The sequence below is a fragment of the Pinus tabuliformis genome, chromosome 8 (genome assembly GCF_031772625.1).
Source record: "Pinus tabuliformis cultivar Carrire ecotype Pingquan chromosome 8, CPIR1, whole genome shotgun sequence".
Lineage (NCBI taxonomy): Eukaryota > Viridiplantae > Streptophyta > Pinopsida > Pinales > Pinaceae > Pinus > Pinus tabuliformis.
The window spans coordinates 1,961,041,096-1,961,060,346 of record NC_142294.1 but is presented as its reverse complement, the minus strand read 5'-3'; the positions used below and the strand labels follow the sequence as shown (position 1 = coordinate 1,961,060,346).

At 36.0% G+C, this 19,251-nt stretch overlaps 1 protein-coding gene across 3 annotated transcripts in view; it reads right to left on the bottom strand.

The window, feature by feature from the left end:
• Window positions 1-19,251, bottom strand: part of LOC149244311 (uncharacterized) — a 234,548-nt gene that overhangs the window by 82,593 nt on the left and 132,704 nt on the right. The gene's annotated exons all lie outside the window — the stretch shown is intronic.

Here is a 19,251-nt window from a genome sequence, read left to right as displayed (position 1 = left end):
ACTTATTAAGCCTTTCAAACTCAAAGGAACTTGGACAGGCTTACACACTTAATTTAACTGGTATTGTAGCATAATACTGTCTCGGCCTCAATTATTTTTCTATGATACCTTCCACCACAGAGGCATGTGAGGCTTGAGCTCCTTACACAATTAAGACTCGGAAGTAAGCAAGGGATTAAAGTGTTATTGTCACAGTCATGTTTTTGAGATTCAAAATTGGAGTTTAGGCTTGCAATTCCTATGCCAACTGTGTTAGGAGAGTATTAATGTAGAGTGAATCCCATCAATGGATATGCTGTCATAGCATGATAGCTGCAGATATCACATAGATAGGAATGAGACATCACATAGATAGGAATGGTTTTCTTTAAAATTATGTTTAAAATCTTTAAAATTATGTTTTTTTATAAAAAAAATAAATATTTAATGTATTTTTTACAACGACCGAGTCATTGAATTCGAGTCGGCCGAGTCATTACCGTTTCGGAGTCGGAGTCGGAGTCGATCCTCGGCCGAGTCGGAGTCGGAGTCGGAGTCTTAAAACATTGGTTTAAAGCACGTTGCCATCAGGGACGTTTGGGGATTTATGTGACTGTGGCATAAATCAGATTATCAGCAGCTGTGGCTTTCTGTTTTACCAGCAAATCGGAGCTCCCCCTTCCGCATTTATTCTTACCAAAACATCACAGTCCAAATCAGAGCACGAAAGCACCCGTCCTGAGTTTTATTTTTCCGAATCGAGCTCCACTGGCAATAACGTTTTTTCTGCCGGCAATCTCTTAGCAAAATCAGAGACAGAGGAGAAGTTTTCGTCCAGTTAACGGCGTCCTTTATTCTTCTGCGTACAGACAGGGATTCACGCTTGAGTTTTATTGCATTTTCCGAATGGCAACTACCTCCTGCTCCTGAGATAAGCTGCGTTAAATTTATTCCTAGTCCGCCGTCGATAGTCTGCAGTTAAAACGCTGTCACGCTGCTCACGGTTTCCACACATAAATCGTGTCTATTCCTCAACGACGGAACAGCTGAAGAACGCACAGGTAACGTATTCATCGTTCAGCATTTTGTCATTTTCGATATGCATAGGCATGCATCTTTGGTTTATTAAGATATGCGTAGGTTAGTTTTTTTTTTAATTTAATTTCTTTTGGTTTTCGATTTGTATCAAATTTAATAAAAAACTAAAAAATGTTGATCATGGTCATAGAGTTAGCGTAGATTTTTAACTTAGTTTTAATTTCTTTTTTATTTTATTTTATTTTAGTTTAGTTTTAAGTTCCGTTAGATTATTTAACTTTAGTTAGCTTCTAATTAGATTACATTTTGGTTAGATTTTTTCTTTTTTTGTAAAAAGGTTTTGGGGATTTTATTTAATATTAATTCATATTAAAAAAAAAAAAAATGAAAAATGAAAAGGGGTTAGCTTAGTTTTGTTTTTCAATTTGATTTGGTTAGATTTAAATTTATTTTTATATATAGTTTAGTTTTAGATTTATTCTCTTAGATTTCTTTTTTTTTTTTTTTTTAGATTTTGTTTAATAAAAAAAAAAAAAAAAAAAATTGATTAGCTTTTAATTTTAGATTTTAAATTTTTTTTAGACTTAGTTTTTTTAGAGATTTTAAAATTTTAGATTTGATTTTTTATGTTTTTATTTAAGTTTTCATAACAAATAAAAAATAAAAAAAAAAAAAAAAAAAAAAAAAATAAAAATTGAAAAAGGCATAATTTTTTTTTTTTTTGTGGAGAATTGCTCTTACCACCTTCAGTTGTTTATCATCGCATATCTTTCGTGCTGAGGTCTAAATACGAAATAAGTATCTGGTTTCTCTGTTATTCAAAGCAATTTATTTCTCTTAGTTTGCCAGATATCGTTATGCGAGGAACTTTGTGGTTTTTTACTGGATATTTAAAGCATTGTTCTGATCATTTGATGATAGGTGATTGCTGTTTATGATTCATGCTCTTATATCACCTAGAAAGTAATCATTTAGGCACCAATCTAACAAGGCACTGGTCTATTAAATCTCTAAATCCACCTAGTGCTTATCATATCGTGCATCTCGTCTCCCAGCCCAACTGTTTAGCAGTTGGCCTCCATCACCTTACAGGGTCTACCCCCCTTAGCCGCGGGAGACAGGCTTAAACGGAGGGATCGGGGATCAGAGTGACAGCCCCCGATCTGAGTGTTGTCGTGTCAATCCGTGCGACAACATTTTTTGGCGCCGTTGCCGGGGACATTGTTTTCTCGGCGTTTCAGCGACAATCATCCTTCTCATTCTTATCTTTTCATCTGGCCCAGCAACGCCAACATTTTTGGCGCCGTTGTCGAGGATACTTTTTCTCGGTGTTTCAACGACTTTTCATGCATCTTCTCATTTTCTCATCTCTCATTTGAGCTGGCAAGATTCAAATATTTTGGCATCTTTTCATCACGTGTCAGCAGCATCTCTTCGGTTTTGTTTCTTGTTTGGGTGGCGACTCCATTTTTCTCATTTTTCCCAGACAAGAAGCTTTCCTCATATCTGCTTGTGTTTACTTTTTGGATCCTAGAATCAGATTCGTTGTTCAAGTGGCGACTGCACTTCTCTCATCTCTTAATTTTCTTGAGCAAAGATCTAGTTCTATCATCCCTTATTGTTCATCATGGATTATTCATTTAAACCATGTCGTTTTACTCACCGTCTCCATGATTTTCCGGAGGAGGCCCTTCTTGAATTGCCTATTTTTTCAGATGGTGATCCAATCGCTGCTAAAAGGCATATTGACTTGTTTATTCGCTTCATGATCATATATTGCAGACCCCCTCAGTTTCATCATGGTGATATCAAAATGCGTCTATTTGTCCTTTCTTTAGAAGATGATGCTTTGAATTGGTTTAACAATTTTCCTAAGGATTCTTTCTCTTCTTTGGCTGATATTATCAATGCTTTTGAAGATAGATATGGTTATCCAAACAGCTTGCCTTCTTCCTCCAAAATTGTGCAACAGAATGTAAGTAATTTGATAGGAGGTCCAGCTGAAAGATCCCAGGACGATTCTTCATGTCAAAATGTGTCATCCACCGAAAATATTGCAGATCAAGTTCATGATAGTGAAAAACCAGGGACAAATGACAATGAAAAAGAAGAGCAAAAGCAAATTATACGAGATCTAATGATACTGGTAAGAAATATGGAAATCAATCAAACTAATTATGTCAATGATGTGAAAACTTTATGCACTCACCTGGAGAAACGTAATAGAGAGATGGAGGTCACGCAAAATCAGCATGCTAAGGAAATTGAGGCCATGAAAATTAAATATGAAACATAAATTAGAAGCATGCAAAGCAAGATGTCAGTCTTAGAGGAGAATATGGTGACCATGAAAGCTGATCATGATAGGGAAATTGACTTTATGACATTCATTCATAACAATCAGTTGGCTGACATGCAAGCGAATCATAAAGAAGAAATAAATTTCATGCAACGTTGCTTGATGGACATAGAGGAAAAGAATGATAAAGTAATAAAACACATGCAAGAACACCATACCATGCAAATCAGCGCTATAAGGGATGAATGCTCTAGTCAGATGGATGCCATTAGAATACAAGTTCAAAAGATTCAACAATGGTCAGATGATAAGAGAAACCAGGAGCCTTCTCATATGCCGCAACAAGTTCCATCTTACTATGAGGAGGTCATTAGGTGGATAATTGAAGGTGATCCAGATAAGCTTAAAAACGATAAAAATCAGATGCAAGACACAAAAGGACTTAGCATGCATATCTTACACACTTCATCTGATAGTTTCGAAACAGAAAGTTCCAGATCATCAGTAATTCATCCTGCCAGAAAGAAGAAGCGCAAGAGGAAGAAGATTAGACGAAGATTTGATGCATCAGACGGCCGTGAGCAGCTTGATTTTCGGATAGGAAGGAGTCCTACCATATGCAAAATTGGACATGGCACATCTGACAAGCAGCCGACAGATTTGCCTGAAAGCAAGCAAATGCTCAGTATGCACTATATTGAACACATCTGATGCCGTGAGGCATTTTTGTATTGTATTTCTAACTCTACTCGTCTTTTCAGCATTTCATTTCTGTTTTAGGATTAGGCTTACTTTTCATGTTATTAGATAGTTAATAAATGAAGAGCTTTTATGTGCTTAATGTATATGCTGATTTTTTGGATGGACGCTACTTATTTTTGTGTGTTGTATGGATGCAGATTCTGGATTCTCACATTCCTGCAAGCAGCAACGTGTCCCCAAGTAGAGCCAGATGTTGACCTCTACTGGTCAACTACCCATGCAGTACATCCCCCTTTTCTTGGCAAAAAGGGGCAGCACCTGATCAGCATGTCCGTGCCATCTTGCCATCATCAGCAGCTTGATCATTTCAGTTGTAAACCCAGTCTGCATGTATGAATTGTAAATAATCTAAGCAGATCATGCGTCATGTATGTAATTGGCCTAGGTGGACCTAACTTTCTGATGATAATCTACGTCCGGGAAGGTTTTTCGTCTCACCGATCCACGGATCGGCAGAGTTTTCCTTCAAACCTGACCCCAAAGCCGGGATGGATTTCGTCATCAGAACTTTAGGAGAATCCTAGTGTGTTAAATCTGCTAGATTATAGTTGTGTCGCAGAACTGGGTGTTTTGTGAGGGTCTGTATTAAATGGGTTTGTCCCTTAAGATGTAATTTTGTAAAAGTCATGATGTAATGTGTCCTGAGGGTCGAGAAATGTTTTAAATCCCCTCATGAGTCCCAAGTCCTAGGTCCTAGGTGATGTTTCCGAAGGCTTAGTTCAGTGATCCATTTTAAAATGAATTAAAAAAATTAAAAAAATGAATAAAAATAATAAAATAATAAAAAATTAAAAAATGAAGCAAAAACCCTAACTAATAAAATAATAATATTTTATAAATCGACGGATGAGATCAAGAGATGTCTTGATCCTCATCAGCGGTCGAGATCATTTCTCTATGGATCACTCGAACTAGCCGTTAGGATCATTTCCTTTATATAGGGTCTTAGGTGGTCATTTCAAGGCATCTGATCTGTGAGTCTGTACTGAAAGCTCTCTTGTAATCTGAGTTCTGATTAATAAAGAAGACTTTGGGGTTCAAACTGGCTGGTGTTACTCTCTGGAATTGCTGTGAGATGTTTGTTTTTTTTTTTGCATATTTCAGTTTTCAGCAGTAAGTAGTAGCTGGTTTTCAGAGTATTGTGAGTACAGGTATCTTGCTCATGTGCTAGGGTTTGAATGTTGTAGGGTTTCTGAAATAATGGCAGGTATCTCCATTATTTCCTGAAATCTAGCAGCATTTCTCGCCCTCTTTACTGATGTTTGCTTGAGGTGTGCAGGAGATCTTTAGGTGAAGGGTATTTGTGGGCGTTTGGGGAAGTTCTGGGCTGAACCAGCCAACTCCCACAGGCTTTTCTGTGCAGAGCCCAGCTGATTGTTCCCTGGGTTAATCATTCAAAGTTTCTTTTCTGTTTTACATTGAGAGATTTTCTTTCTGTTCACAGTGAAGTTCAAAATTTCTGATATATTGAAAACATTACTGCAATTATTGTCAAATCTAGCATTTCAGGGGCCATAATCTGTAAATTATTAGGTTGATCTAGGGTTTTCAAAATTTTGCCTTTCGCAATTTTTTTTATTAGGGTTTTGACTTTGGTTTTATGTACATATTATTTTGGGAGATTTTATCATTTTAGATTGCAGGCCTTAGAATATTTTCTTTTGCAGGTTCCCTGCTTCGGCTCTCAAGGGTTTAAAGCACGTTGCCATCAGGGACGTTTGGGGATTTATGTGACTGTGGCATAAATCAGATTATCAGCAGCTGTGGCTTTCCGTTTTACCAGCAAATCGGAGCTCCCCCTTCCGCATTTATTCTTACCAAAACATCACAGTCCAAATCAGCGCACGAAAGCACCCGTCCTGAGTTTTATTTTTCCGAATCGAGCTCCACTGGCAATAACGTTTTTTCTGCCGGCAACTCTTAGCAAAATCAGAGACAGAGGAGAAGTTTTCGTCCAGTTAACGGCGTCCTTTATTCTTCTGCGTACAGACAGGGATTCACGCTTGAGTTTTATTGCATTTTCCGAATGGCAACTACCTCCTGCTCCTGAGATAAGCTGCGTTAAATTTATTCCTAGTCCGCCGTCGATAGTCTGCAGTTAAAACGCTGTCACGCTGCTTACGGTTTCCACACATAAATCGTGTCTATTCCTCAACGACGGAACAGCTGAAGAACGCACAGGTAACGTATTCATCGTTCAACATTTTGTCATTTTCGATATGCATAGGCCTGCATCTTTGGTTTATTAAGATATGCGTAGGTTAGTTTTTTTTTTAATTTAATTTCTTTTGGTTTTCGATTTGTATCAAATTTAATAAAAAACTAAAAAATGTTGATCATGGTCATAGAGTTAGCGTAGATTTTTAACTTAGTTTTAATTTCTTTTTATTTTATTTTATTTTAGTTTAGTTTTAAGTTCCGTTAGATTATTTAACTTTAGTTAGCTTCTAATTAGATTACATTTTGGTTAGATTTTTTATTTTTTTTTTGTAAGAAGGTTTTGGGGATTTTATTTAATATTAATTCATATTAAAAAAAAAAAAATGAAAAATGAAAAGGGGTTAGCTTAGTTTTGTTTTTCAATTTGATTTGGTTAGATTTAAATTTATTTTTATATATAGTTTAGTTTTAGATTTATTCTCTTAGATTTCTTTTTATTTTTATTTTTAGATTTTGTTTAATATAAAAATAAATAAATAAATAAATAAATAAAATTTTTGATTAGCTTTTAATTTTAGATTTTAATTTTTTTTTAGACTTAGTTTTTTTAGAGATTTTAAAATTTTAGATTTGATTTTTTATGTGTTTATTTAAGTTTTCATAAAAAAAAAAAAAAAAAAAAAAATAAATAAATAAATAAATAAATAATAAGAATAATAATAATATTTGAAAAAGGCATAAATTTTTTTTTTTTTGTGGAGAATTGCTCTTACCACCTTCAGTTGTTTATCATCGCATATCTTTCGTGCTGAGGTCTAAATACGAAATAAGTATCTGGTTTCTCTGTTATTCAAAGCAATTTATTTCTCTTAGTTTGCCAGATATCGTTATGCGAGGAACTTTGTGGTTTTTTACTGGATATTTAAAGCATTGTTCTGATCATTTGATGATAGGTGATTGCTGTTTATGATTCATGCTCTTATATCACCTAGAAAGTAATCATTTAGGCACCAATCTAACAAGGCACTGGTCTATTAAATCTCTAAATCCATCTAGTGCTTATCATATCGTGCATCTCGTCTCCCAGCCAACCTGTTTAGCAGTTGGCCTCCATCACCTTACAGGGTCTACCCCCCTTAGCCGCGGGAGACAGGCTTAAACGGAGGGATCGGGGATCAGAGTGACAGCCCCCGATCTGAGCGTTGTCGTGTCAATCCGCGCGACAACATTTTTTGGCGCCGTTGCCGGGGACATTGTTTTCTCGGCGTTTCAGCGACAATCATCCTTCTCATTCTTATCTTTTCATCTGGCCCGGCAACGCCAACATTTTTGGCGCCGTTGCCGAGGATACTTTTTCTCGGTGTTTCAACGACTTTTCATGCATCTTCTCATTTTCTCATCTCTCATTTGAGCTGGCAGATTCAAATATTTTGGCATCTTTTCATCACATGTCAGCAGCATCTCTTCGGTTTTGTTTCTTGTTTGGGTGGCGACTCCATTTTTCTCATTTTTCCCAGACAAGAAGCTTTCCTCATATCTGCTTGTGTTTACTTTTTGGATCCTAGAATCAGATTCGTTGTTCAAGTGGCGACTCCACTTCTCTCATCTCTTAATTTTCTTGAGCAAAGATCTAGTTCTATCATCCCTTATTGTTCATCATGGATTATTCATTTAAACCATGTCGTTTTACTCACCGTCTCCATGATTTTCCGGAGGAGGCCCTTCTTGAATTGCCTATTTTTTCAGATGGTGATCCAATCGCTGCTAAAAGGCATATTGACTTGTTTATTCGCTTCATGATCATATATTGCAGACCCCCTCAGTTTCATCATGGTGATATCAAAATGCGTCTATTTGTCCTTTCTTTAGAAGATGATGCTTTGAATTGGTTTAACAATTTTCCTAAGGATTCTTTCTCTTCTTTGGCTGATATTATCAATGCTTTTGAAGATAGATATGGTTATCCAAACAGCTTGCCTTCTTCCTCCAAAATTGTGCAACAGAATGTAAGTAATTTGATAGGAGGTCTAGCTGAAAGATCCCAGGACGATTCTTCATGTCAAAATGTGTCATCCACCGAAAATATTGCAGATCAAGTTCATGATAGTGAAAAACCAGGAGCAAAAGCAAATTATACGAGATCTAATGATACTGGTAAGAAATATGGAAATCAATCAAACTAATTATGTCAATGATGTGAAAACTTTATGCACTCACCTGGAGAAACGTAATAGAGAGATGGAGGTCACGCAAAATCAGCATGCTAAGGAAATTGAGGCCATGAAAATTAAATATGAAACATAAATTAGAAGCATGCAAAGCAAGATGTCAGTCTTAGAGGAGAATATGGTGACCATGAAAGCTGATCATGATAGGGAAATTGACTCTATGACATTCATTCATAACAATCAGTTGGCTGACATGCAAGCGAATCATAAAGAAGAAATAAATTTCATGCAACGTTGCTTGATGGACATAGAGGAAAAGAATGATAAAGTAATAAAACACATGCAAGAACACCATACCATGCAAATCAGCGCTATAAGGGATGAATGCTCTAGTCAGATGGATGCCATTAGAATACAAGTTCAAAAGATTCAACAATGGTCAGATGATAAGAGAAACCAGGAGCCTTCTCATATGCCGCAACAAGTTCCATCTTACTATGAGGAGGTCATTAGGTGGATAATTGAAGGTGATCCAGATAAGCTTTAAAACGATAAAAATCAGATGCAAGACACAAAAGGACTTAGCATGCATATCTTACACACTTCATCTGATAGTTTCGAAACAGAAAGTTCCAGATCATCAGTAATACTGTAATTCATCCTGCCAGAAAGAAGAAGAACAAGAGGAAGAAGATTAGACGAAGATTTGATGCATCAGACGGCCGTGAGCAGCTTGATTTTCGGATAGGAAGGAGTCCTACCATATGCAAAATTGGACATGGCACATCCGACAAGCAGCCGACAGATTTGCCTGAAAGCAAGCAAATGCTCAGTATGCACTATATTGAACACATCTGATGTCGTGAGGCATTTTTGTATTGTATTTCTAACTCTACTCCTTGTCTTTTCAGCATTTCATTTCTGTTTTAGGATTAGGCTTACTTTTCATGTTATTAGATAGTTAATAAATGAAGAGCTTTTATGTGCTTAATGTATATGCTGATTTTTTGGATGGACGCTACTTATTTTTGTGTGTTGTATGGATGCAGATTCTGGATTCTCACATTCCTGCAAGCAGCAATGTGTCCCCAAGTAGAGCCAGATGTTGACCTCTACTGGTCAACTACCCATGCAGTACATCCCCCTTTTCTTGGCAAAAAGGGGCAGCACCTGATCAGCATGTCCGTGCCATCTTGCCATCATCAGCAGCTTGATCATTTCAGTTGTAAACCCAGTCTGCATGTATGAATTGTAAATAATCTAAGCAGATCATGCGTCATGTATGTAATTGGCCTAGGTGGACCTAACTTTCTGATGATAATCTACGTCCGGGAAGGTTTTTCGTCTCACCGATCCACGGATCGGCAGAGTTTTCCTTCAAACCTGACCCCAAAGCCGGGATGGATTTCGTCATCAGAACTTTAGGAGAATCCTAGTGTGTTAAATCTGCTAGATTATAGTTGTGTCGCAGAACTGGGTGTTTTGTGAGGGTCTGTATTAAATGGGTTTGTCCCTTAAGATGTAATTTTGTAAAAGTCATGATGTAATGTGTCCTGAGGGTCGAGAAATGTTTTAAATCCCCTCATGAGTCCTAAGTCCTAGGTCCTAGGTGATGTTTCCGAAGGCTTAGTTCAGTGATCCATTTTAAAATGAATTAAAAAAATTAAAAAAATGAATAAAAATAATAAAATAATAAAAAATTAAAAAATGAAGCAAAAACCCTAACTAATAAAATAATAATATTTTATAAATCGACGGATGAGATCAAGAGATGTCTTGATCCTCATCAGCGGTCGAGATCATTTCTCTATGGATCACTCGAACTAGCCGTTAGGATCATTTCCTTTATATAGGGTCTTAGGTGGTCATTTCAAGGCATCTGATCTGTGAGTCTGTACTGAAAGCTCTCTTGTAATCTGAGTTCTGATTAATAAAGAAGACTTTGGGGTTCAAACTGGCTGGTGTTACTCTCTGGAATTGCTGTGAGATGTTTGTTTTTTTTTTTGCATATTTCAGTTTTCAGCAGTAAGTAGTAGCTGGTTTTCAGAGTATTGTGAGTACAGGTATCTTGCTCATGTGCTAGGGTTTGAATGTTGTAGGGTTTCTGAAATAATGGCAGGTATCTCCATTATTTCCCGAAATCTAGCAGCATTTCTCGCCCTCTTTACTGATGTTTGCTTGAGGTGTGCAGGAGATCTTTAGGTGAAGGGTATTTGTGGGCGTTTGGGGACGTTCTGGGCTGAACCAGCCAACTCCCACAGGCTTTTCTGTGCAGAGCCCAGCTGATTGTTCCCTGGGTTAATCATTCAAAGTTTCTTTTCTGTTTTACATTGAGAGATTTTCTTTCTGTTCAGAGTGAAGTTCAAAATTTCTGATATATTGAAAACATTACTGCAATTATTGTCAAATCTGGCATTTCAGGGGCCATAATCTGTAAATTATTAGGTTGATCTAGGGTTTTCAAAATTTTGCCTTTCGCAATTTTTTTTATTAGGGTTTTGACTTTGGTTTTATGTACATATTATTTTGGGAGATTTTATCATTTTAGATTGCAAGCCTTAGAATATTTTCTTTTGCAGGTTCCCTGCTTCGGCTCTCAAGGGTTTAAAGCACGTTGCCATCAGGGACGTTTGGGGATTTACGTGTCTGTGGTATAAATCAGTTTATCAGCAGCTGTGGCTTTCCGTTTTACCAGCAAATCGGAGCTCCCCCTTCCGCATTGATTCTTACCAAAACATCACAGTCCAAATCAGCGCACGAAAGCACCCATCCTGAGGTTTATTTTTCCGAATCGAGCTCCACTGGCAATAACGCTTTTGCTGCCGGCAATCTCTTTGCAAAATCAGAGACAGAGGATAAATTTTCGTCCAGTTAACGGCGTCCTTTATTCCTCTGCGTACAGACAAGGGATTCACGTTTGAGTTTTATTGCATTTTCCGAATGGCAACTACCTCCTGCTCCTGAGATAAGCTGCGTTAAATTTATTCCTAGTCCGTCGTCGATAGTCTGCAGTTAAAACGCTGTCACGCTGCTCACGGTTTCCACACATAAATCGTGTCTATTCCTCAACGACGGAACAGCTGAAGAACGCACAGGTAACGTATTCATCGTTCAACATTTTGTCATTTTCGATATGCATAGGCCTGCATCTTTGGTTTATTAAGATATGCATAGGTTAGTTTTTTTTTTAATTTAATTTCTTTTGGTTTTCGATTTGTATCAAATTTAATAAAAAACTAAAAAATGTTGATCATGGTCATAGAGTTAGCGTAGATTTTTAACTTAGTTTTAATTTCTTTTTTTTTTTATTTTATTTTAGTTTAGTTTTAAGTTCCGTTAGATTATTTAACTTTAGTTAGCTTCTAATTAGATTAAAATTTGGTTAGATTTTTTATTTTATTTTTTTGTAAAAAGGTTTTGGGGATTTTATTTAATATTAATTCATATTAAAAAAAAAAAAAATGAAAAATGAAAAGGGGTTAGCTTAGTTTTGTTTTTCAATTTGATTTGGTTAGATTTAAATTTATTTTTATATATAGTTTAGTTTTAGATTTATTCTCTTAGATTTCTTTTTATTTTTATTTTTAGATTTTGTTTAATACAAAAATAAATAAATAAATAAATAAATAAATAAATAAAATTTTTGATTAGCTTTTAATTTTAGATTTTAATTTTTTTTTAGACTTAGTTTTTTTAGAGATTTTAAAATTTTAGATTTGATTTTTTATGTTTTTATTTAAGTTTTCATAAAAAAAAAAAAAAAATAAATAAATAAATAAATAAATAATAATAATAATAATAATAATAATAATAATATTTGAAAAAGGCATAAATTTTTTTTTTTTTGTGGAGAATTGCTCTTACCACCTTCAGTTGTTTATCATCGCATATCTTTCGTGCTGAGGTCTAAATACGAAATAAGTATCTGGTTTCTCTGTTATTCAAAGCAATTTATTTCTCTTAGTTTGCCAGATATCGTTATGCGAGGAACTTTGTGGTTTTTTACTGGATATTTAAAGCATTGTTCTGATCATTTGATGATAGGTGATTGCTGTTTATGATTCATGCTCTTATATCACCTAGAAAGTAATCATTTAGGCACCAATCTAACAAGGCACTGGTCTATTAAATCTCTAAATCCATCTAGTGCTTATCATATCGTGCATCTCGTCTCCCAGCCAACCTGTTTAGCAGTTGGCCTCCATCACCTTACAGGGTCTACCCCCCTTAGCCGCGGGAGACAGGCTTAAACGGAGGGATCGGGGATCAGAGTGACAGCCCCCGATCTGAGCGTTGTCGTGTCAATCCGCGCGACAACATTTTTTGGCGCCGTTGCCGGGACATTGTTTTCTCGGCGTTTCAGCGACAATCATCCTTCTCATTCTTATCTTTTCATCTGGCCCGGCAACGCCAACATTTTTGGCGCCGTTGCCGAGGATACTTTTTCTCGGTGTTTCAACGACTTTTCATGCATCTTCTCATTTTCTCATCTCTCATTTGAGCTGGCAGATTCAAATATTTTGGCATCTTTTCATCACATATCAGCAGCATCTCTTCGGTTTTGTTTCTTGTTTGGGTGGCGACTCCATTTTTCTCATTTTTCCCAGACAAGAAGCTTTCCTCATATCTGCTTGTGGTTACTTTTTGGATCCTAGAATCAGATTCGTTGTTCAAGTGGCGACTCCACTTCTTTCATCTTTTAATTTTCTTGAGCAAAGATCTAGTTCTATCATCCCTTATTGTTCATCATGGATTATTCATTTAAACCATGTCGTTTTACTCACCGTCTCCATGATTTTCCGGAGGAGGCCCTTCCTGAATTGCCTATTTTTTCAGATGGTGATCCAATCGCTGCTAAAAGGCATATTGACTTGTTTATTCGCTTCATGATCATATATTGCAGACCCCCTCAGTTTCATCATGGTGATATCAAAATGCGTCTATTTGTCCTTTCTTTAGAAGATGATGCTTTGAATTGGTTTAACAATTTTCCTAAGGATTCTTTCTCTTCTTTGGCTGATATTATCAATGCTTTTGAAGATAGATATGGTTATCCAAACAGCTTGCCTTCTTCCTCCAAAATTGTGCAACAGAATGTAAGTAATTTGATAGGAGGTCCAGCTGAAAGATCCCAAGACGATTCTTCATGTCAAAATGTGTCATCCACCGAAAATATTGCAGATCAAGTTCATGATAGTGAAAAACCAGGGACAAATGACAATGAAAAAGAAGAGCAAAAGCAAATTATACGAGATCTAATGATACTGGTAAGAAATATGGAAATCAATCAAACTAATTATGTCAATGATGTGAAAACTTTATGCACTCACCTGGAGAAACGTAATAGAGAGATGGAGGTCACGCAAAATCAGCATGCTAAGGAAATTGAGGCCATGAAAATTAAATATGAAACATAAATTAGAAGCATGCAAAGCAAGATGTCAGTCTTAGAGGAGAATATGGTGACCATGAAAGCTGATCATGATAGGGAAATTGACTCTATGACATTCATTCATAACAATCAGTTGGCTGACATGCAAGCGAATCATAAAGAAGAAATAAATTTCATGCAACGTTGCTTGATGGACATAGAGGAAAAGAATGATAAAGTAATAAAACACATGCAAGAACACCATACCATGCAAATTAGCGCTATAAGGGATGAATGCTCTAGTCAGATGGATGCCATTAGAATACAAGTTCAAAAGATTCAACAATGGTCAGATGATAAGAGAAACCAGGAGCCTTCTCATATGCCGCAACAAGTTCCATCTTACTATGAGGAGGTCATTAGGTGGATAATTGAAGGTGATCCAGATAAGCTTAAAAACGATAAAAATCAGATGCAAGACACAAAAGGACTTAGCATGCATATCTTACACACTTCATCTGATAGTTTCGAAACAGAAAGTTCCAGATCATCAGTAATTCATCCTGCCAGAAAGAAGAAGCGCAAGAGGAAGAAGATTAGACGAAGATTTGATGCATCAGACGGCCGTGAGCAGCTTGATTTTCGGATAGGAAGGAGTCCTACCATATGCAAAATTGGACATGGCACATCCGACAAGTAGCCGACAGATTTGCCTGAAAGCAGGCAAATGCTCAGTATGCACTATATTGAACACATCTGATGCCGTGAGGCATTTTTGTATTGTATTTCTAACTCTACTCCTTGTCTTTTCAGCATTTCATTTCTGTTTTAGGATTAGGCTTACTTTTCATGTTATTAGATAGTTAATAAATGAAGAGATTTTATGTGCTTAATGTATATGCTGATTTTTTGGATGGACGCTACTTATTTTTGTGTGTTGTATGGATGCAGATTCTGGATTCTCACATTCCTGCAAGCAGCAACGTGTCCCCAAGTAGAGCCAGATGTTGACCTCTACTGGTCAACTACCCATGCAGTACATCCCCCTTTTCTTGGCAAAAAGGGGCAGCACCTGATCAGCATGTCCGTGCCATCTTGCCATCATCAGCAGCTTGATCATTTCAGTTGTAAACCCAGTCTGCATGTATGAATTGTAAATAATCTAAGCAGATCATGAGTCATGTATGTAATTGGCCTAGGTGGACCTAACTTTCTGATGATAATCTACGTCCCGGAAGGTTTTTCGTCTCACCGATCCACGGATCGGCAGAGTTTTCCTTCAAACCTGACCCCAAAGCCGGGATGGATTTCGTCATCAGAACTTTAGGAGAATCCTAGTGTGTTAAATCTGCTAGATTATAGTTGTGTCGCAGAACTGGGTGTTTTGTGAGGGTCTGTATTAAATGGGTTTGTCCCTTAAGATGTAATTTTGTAAAAGTCATGATGTAATGTGTCCTGAGGGTCGAGAAATGTTTTAAATCCCCTCATGAGTCCTAAGTCCTAGGTCCTAGGTGATGTTTCCGAAGGCTTAGTTCAGTGATCCATTTTAAAATGAATTAAAAAAATTAAAAAAATGAATAAAAATAATAAAATAATAAAAAATTAAAAAATGAAGCAAAAACCCTAACTAATAAAATAATAATATTTTATAAATCGACGGATGAGATCAAGAGATGTCTTGATCCTCATCAGCGGTCGAGATCATTTCTACATGGATCACTCGAACTAGCCGTTAGGATCATTTCCTTTATATAGGGTCTTAGGTGGTCATTTCAAGGCATCTGATCTGTGAGTCTGTACTGAAAGCTCTCTTGTAATCTGATTTCTGATTAATAAAGAAGACTTTGGGGTTCAAACTGGCTGGTGTTACTCTCTGGAATTGCTGTGAGATGTTTGTTTTTTTTTTTTGCATATTTCAGTTTTCAGCAGTAAGTAGTAGCTGGTTTTCAGAGTATTGTGAGTACAGGTATCTTGCTCATGTGCTAGGGTTTGAATGTTGTAGGGTTTCTGAAATAATGGCAGGTATCTCCATTATTTCCTGAAATCTAGCAGCATTTCTCGCCCTCTTTACTGATGTTTGCTTGAGGTGTGCAGGAGATCTTTAGGTGAAGGGTATTTGTGGGCGTTTGGGGAAGTTCTGGGCTGAACCAGCCAACTCCCACAGGCTTTTCTGTGCAGAGCCCAGCTGATTGTTCCCTGGGTTAATCATTCAAAGTTTCTTTTCTGTTTTACATTGAGAGATTTTCTTTCTGTTCACAGTGAAGTTCAAAATTTCTGATATATTGAAAACATTACTGCAATTATTGTCAAATCTGGCATTTCAGGGGCCATAATCTGTAAATTATTAGGTTGATCTAGGGTTTTCAAAATTTTGCCTTTCGCAATTTTTTTTTATTAGGGTTTTGACTTTGGTTTTATGTACATATTATTTTGGGAGATTTTATCATTTTAGATTGCAGGCCTTAGAATATTTTCTTTTGCAGGTTCCCTGCTTCGGCTCTCAAGGGTTTAAAGCACGTTGCCATCAGGGACGTTTGGGGATTTATGTGACTGTGGCATAAATCAGATTATCAGCAGCTGTGGCTTTCCGTTTTACCAGCAAATCGGAGCTCCCCCTTTCGCATTTATTCTTACCAAAACATCACAGTCCAAATCAGCGCACGAAAGCACCCGTCCTGAGTTTTATTTTTCCGAATCGAGCTCCACTGGCAATAACGTTTTTTCTGCCGGCAATCTCTTAGCAAAATCAGAGACAGAGGAGAAGTTTTCGTCCAGTTAACGGCTTCCTTTATTCTTCTGCGTAGAGACAGGGATTCACGCTTGAGTTTTATTGCATTTTCCAAATGGCAACTACCTCCTGCTCCTGAGATAAGCTGCGTTAAATTTATTCCTAGTCCGCCGTCAATAGTCTGCAGTTAAAACGCTGTCACGCTGCTCACGGTTTCCACACATAAATCGTGTCTATTCCTCAACGACGGAACAGCTGAAGAACGCACAGGTAACGTATTCATCGTTCAGCATTTTGTCATTTTCGATATGCATAGGCCTGCATCTTTGGTTTATTAAGATATGCGTAGGTTAATTTTTTTTTTAATTTAATTTCTTTTGGTTTTCGATTTGTATCAAATTTAATAAAAAACTAAAAAATGTTGATCATGGTCATAGAGTTAGCGTAGATTTTTAACTTAGTTTTAATTTCTTTTATTTTATTTTATTTTAGTTTAGTTTTAAGTTCCGTTAGATTATTTAACTTTAGTTAGCTTCTAATTAGATTACATTTTGGTTAGATTTTTTTATTTTTTTATTTTTTTTGTAAAAAGGTTTTGGGGATTTTATTTAATATTAATTCATATAAAAAAAAAAAAAATGAAAAATGAAAAGGGGTTAGCTTAGTTTTGTTTTTCAATTTGATTTGGTTAGATTTAAATTTATTTTTATATATAGTTTAGTTTTAGATTTATTCTCTTACATTTCTTTTTATTTATTTTTTAGATTTTGTTTAATATAAAATAAATAAATAAATAAATTTTGATTAGCTTTTAATTTTAGATTTTACATTTTTTTTTAGACTTAGTTTTTTTAGAGATTTTAAAATTTTAGATTTGATTTTTTATGTTTTTATTTAAGTTTTCATAAAAAACAAAAAAAAATAAAATAAAATAAAAAAAAAATAAAAAAAAATAAAAAAAAAAAAAATTGAAGAAGGCATAATTTTTTTTTTTTTTTGTGGAGAATTGCTCTTACGACCTTCAGTTGTTTATCATCGCATATCTTTCGTGCTGAGGTCTAAATACGAAATAAGTATCTGGTTTCTCTGTTATTCAAAGCAATTTATTTCTCTTAGTTTGCCAGATATCGTTATGCGAGGAACTTTGTGGTTTTTTACTGGATATTTAAAGCATTGTTCTGATCATTTGATGATAGGTGATTGCTGTTTATGATTCATGCTCTTATATCACCTAGAAAGTAATCATTTAGGCACCAATCTAACAAGGCACTGGTCTATTAAATCTCTAAATCCATCTAGTGCTTATCATATCGTGCATCTCGTCTCCCAGCCCAACTGTTTAGCAGTTGGCCTCCATCACCTTACAGGGTCTACCCCCCTTAGCCGCGGGAGACAGGCTTAAACGGAGGGATCGGGGATCAGAGTGACAGCCCCCGATCTGAGCGTTGTCATGTCAATCCGCGCGACAACATGCCCCAACCTCTCCACCAAATTTCGTGGCTAGAGCACATCTGATGCTACCCCAAATCAACACCTACATGATAACTCAACATTAGACTAGAATTGTTAAATCTGCTAATGGGTAAAAACCCCATTAGATAAACAATTCAAACCCACTCTATAAAATAGATGACTCCACATTAGAGCTAGCAATGTGTAAAAATTCTTGAATCTAACACATCAGAAACCCCTACTGCAATTATTGGTTTACAATCTCCTACTTGTTCTTTACATTAACAAGTTATTTAATTGCATAAACATCAAAGTAAACACTATTGCAGCGTTCACAGAAATATAGATCACGCATTGAAGTAAACAAAAACAATAACACAAGGGACACCGTTATTTTTGGACAAATGTAATGACCCATCTTTAATATAGAGAGCACAAGGATATTAGCATGCATACAATGCATGCATATGATAGGTACATATGCATGTATCGCATGCACTGCACTAGTATTTATATTCTAAAATTAACTATAAATGTTGAATATCATGACACACCTTCAAATAGAAGTTACCTTCACCCATCAACACCCATATTGCTTAATGCATCGTAATTAATGAGCAAATACGAATGATATAAATTTAAAAAAAAAGTATAAAGTTAAAAGGGTTATAAAGAAATAGATGTAAAAATTAAATTAATTTTTACATATGGTTATATAATTATATATCCTAGAATATTAAATATTAATAAATTATTAAAATGATAAATCAATCAAAATAAAGTATTTAATATAAACTAAGGCATTTAAATTAAACAAACAAACAAAAATCCACCTTTAAAGGAATATGACTCGCGTACATAGAGGGAAAAGGTGTCAATACGATTGGAAGCGGTGGGATCGTTGGTGGAGAGAGCGATCACCGCCAAGGAAGGCTACATATAGAGGTAGAAAGAATTTTTAGGGGGAGGGGGAACCGGGAAAAACCAAAAAAGGAGAAAGAGGAAAATTGCTACACAGAGTTCATGAGGAACGATTGAGCCTTGCTTGTTCTGAGGTTTCTGGGCACGGGGGAACAGTCTGCTTCAGCTGAGAAGCTTACTGGACTGAGTAAGCGAGGTTCTGCTCAATTTGGCTGGGTGGTTTCGGTCTTTTGGTAACGGGAGCGAAAGCTGAAGCAAATCTGAAGTCTCTTCGTTCGCAGGAAATCAGGTAGGTACTTCTCATCAAATCATTCAATTTGATATATGAAATTTATTGTTAAATTTCAGAGCAGGTTCATGAAAAATTTCTTAT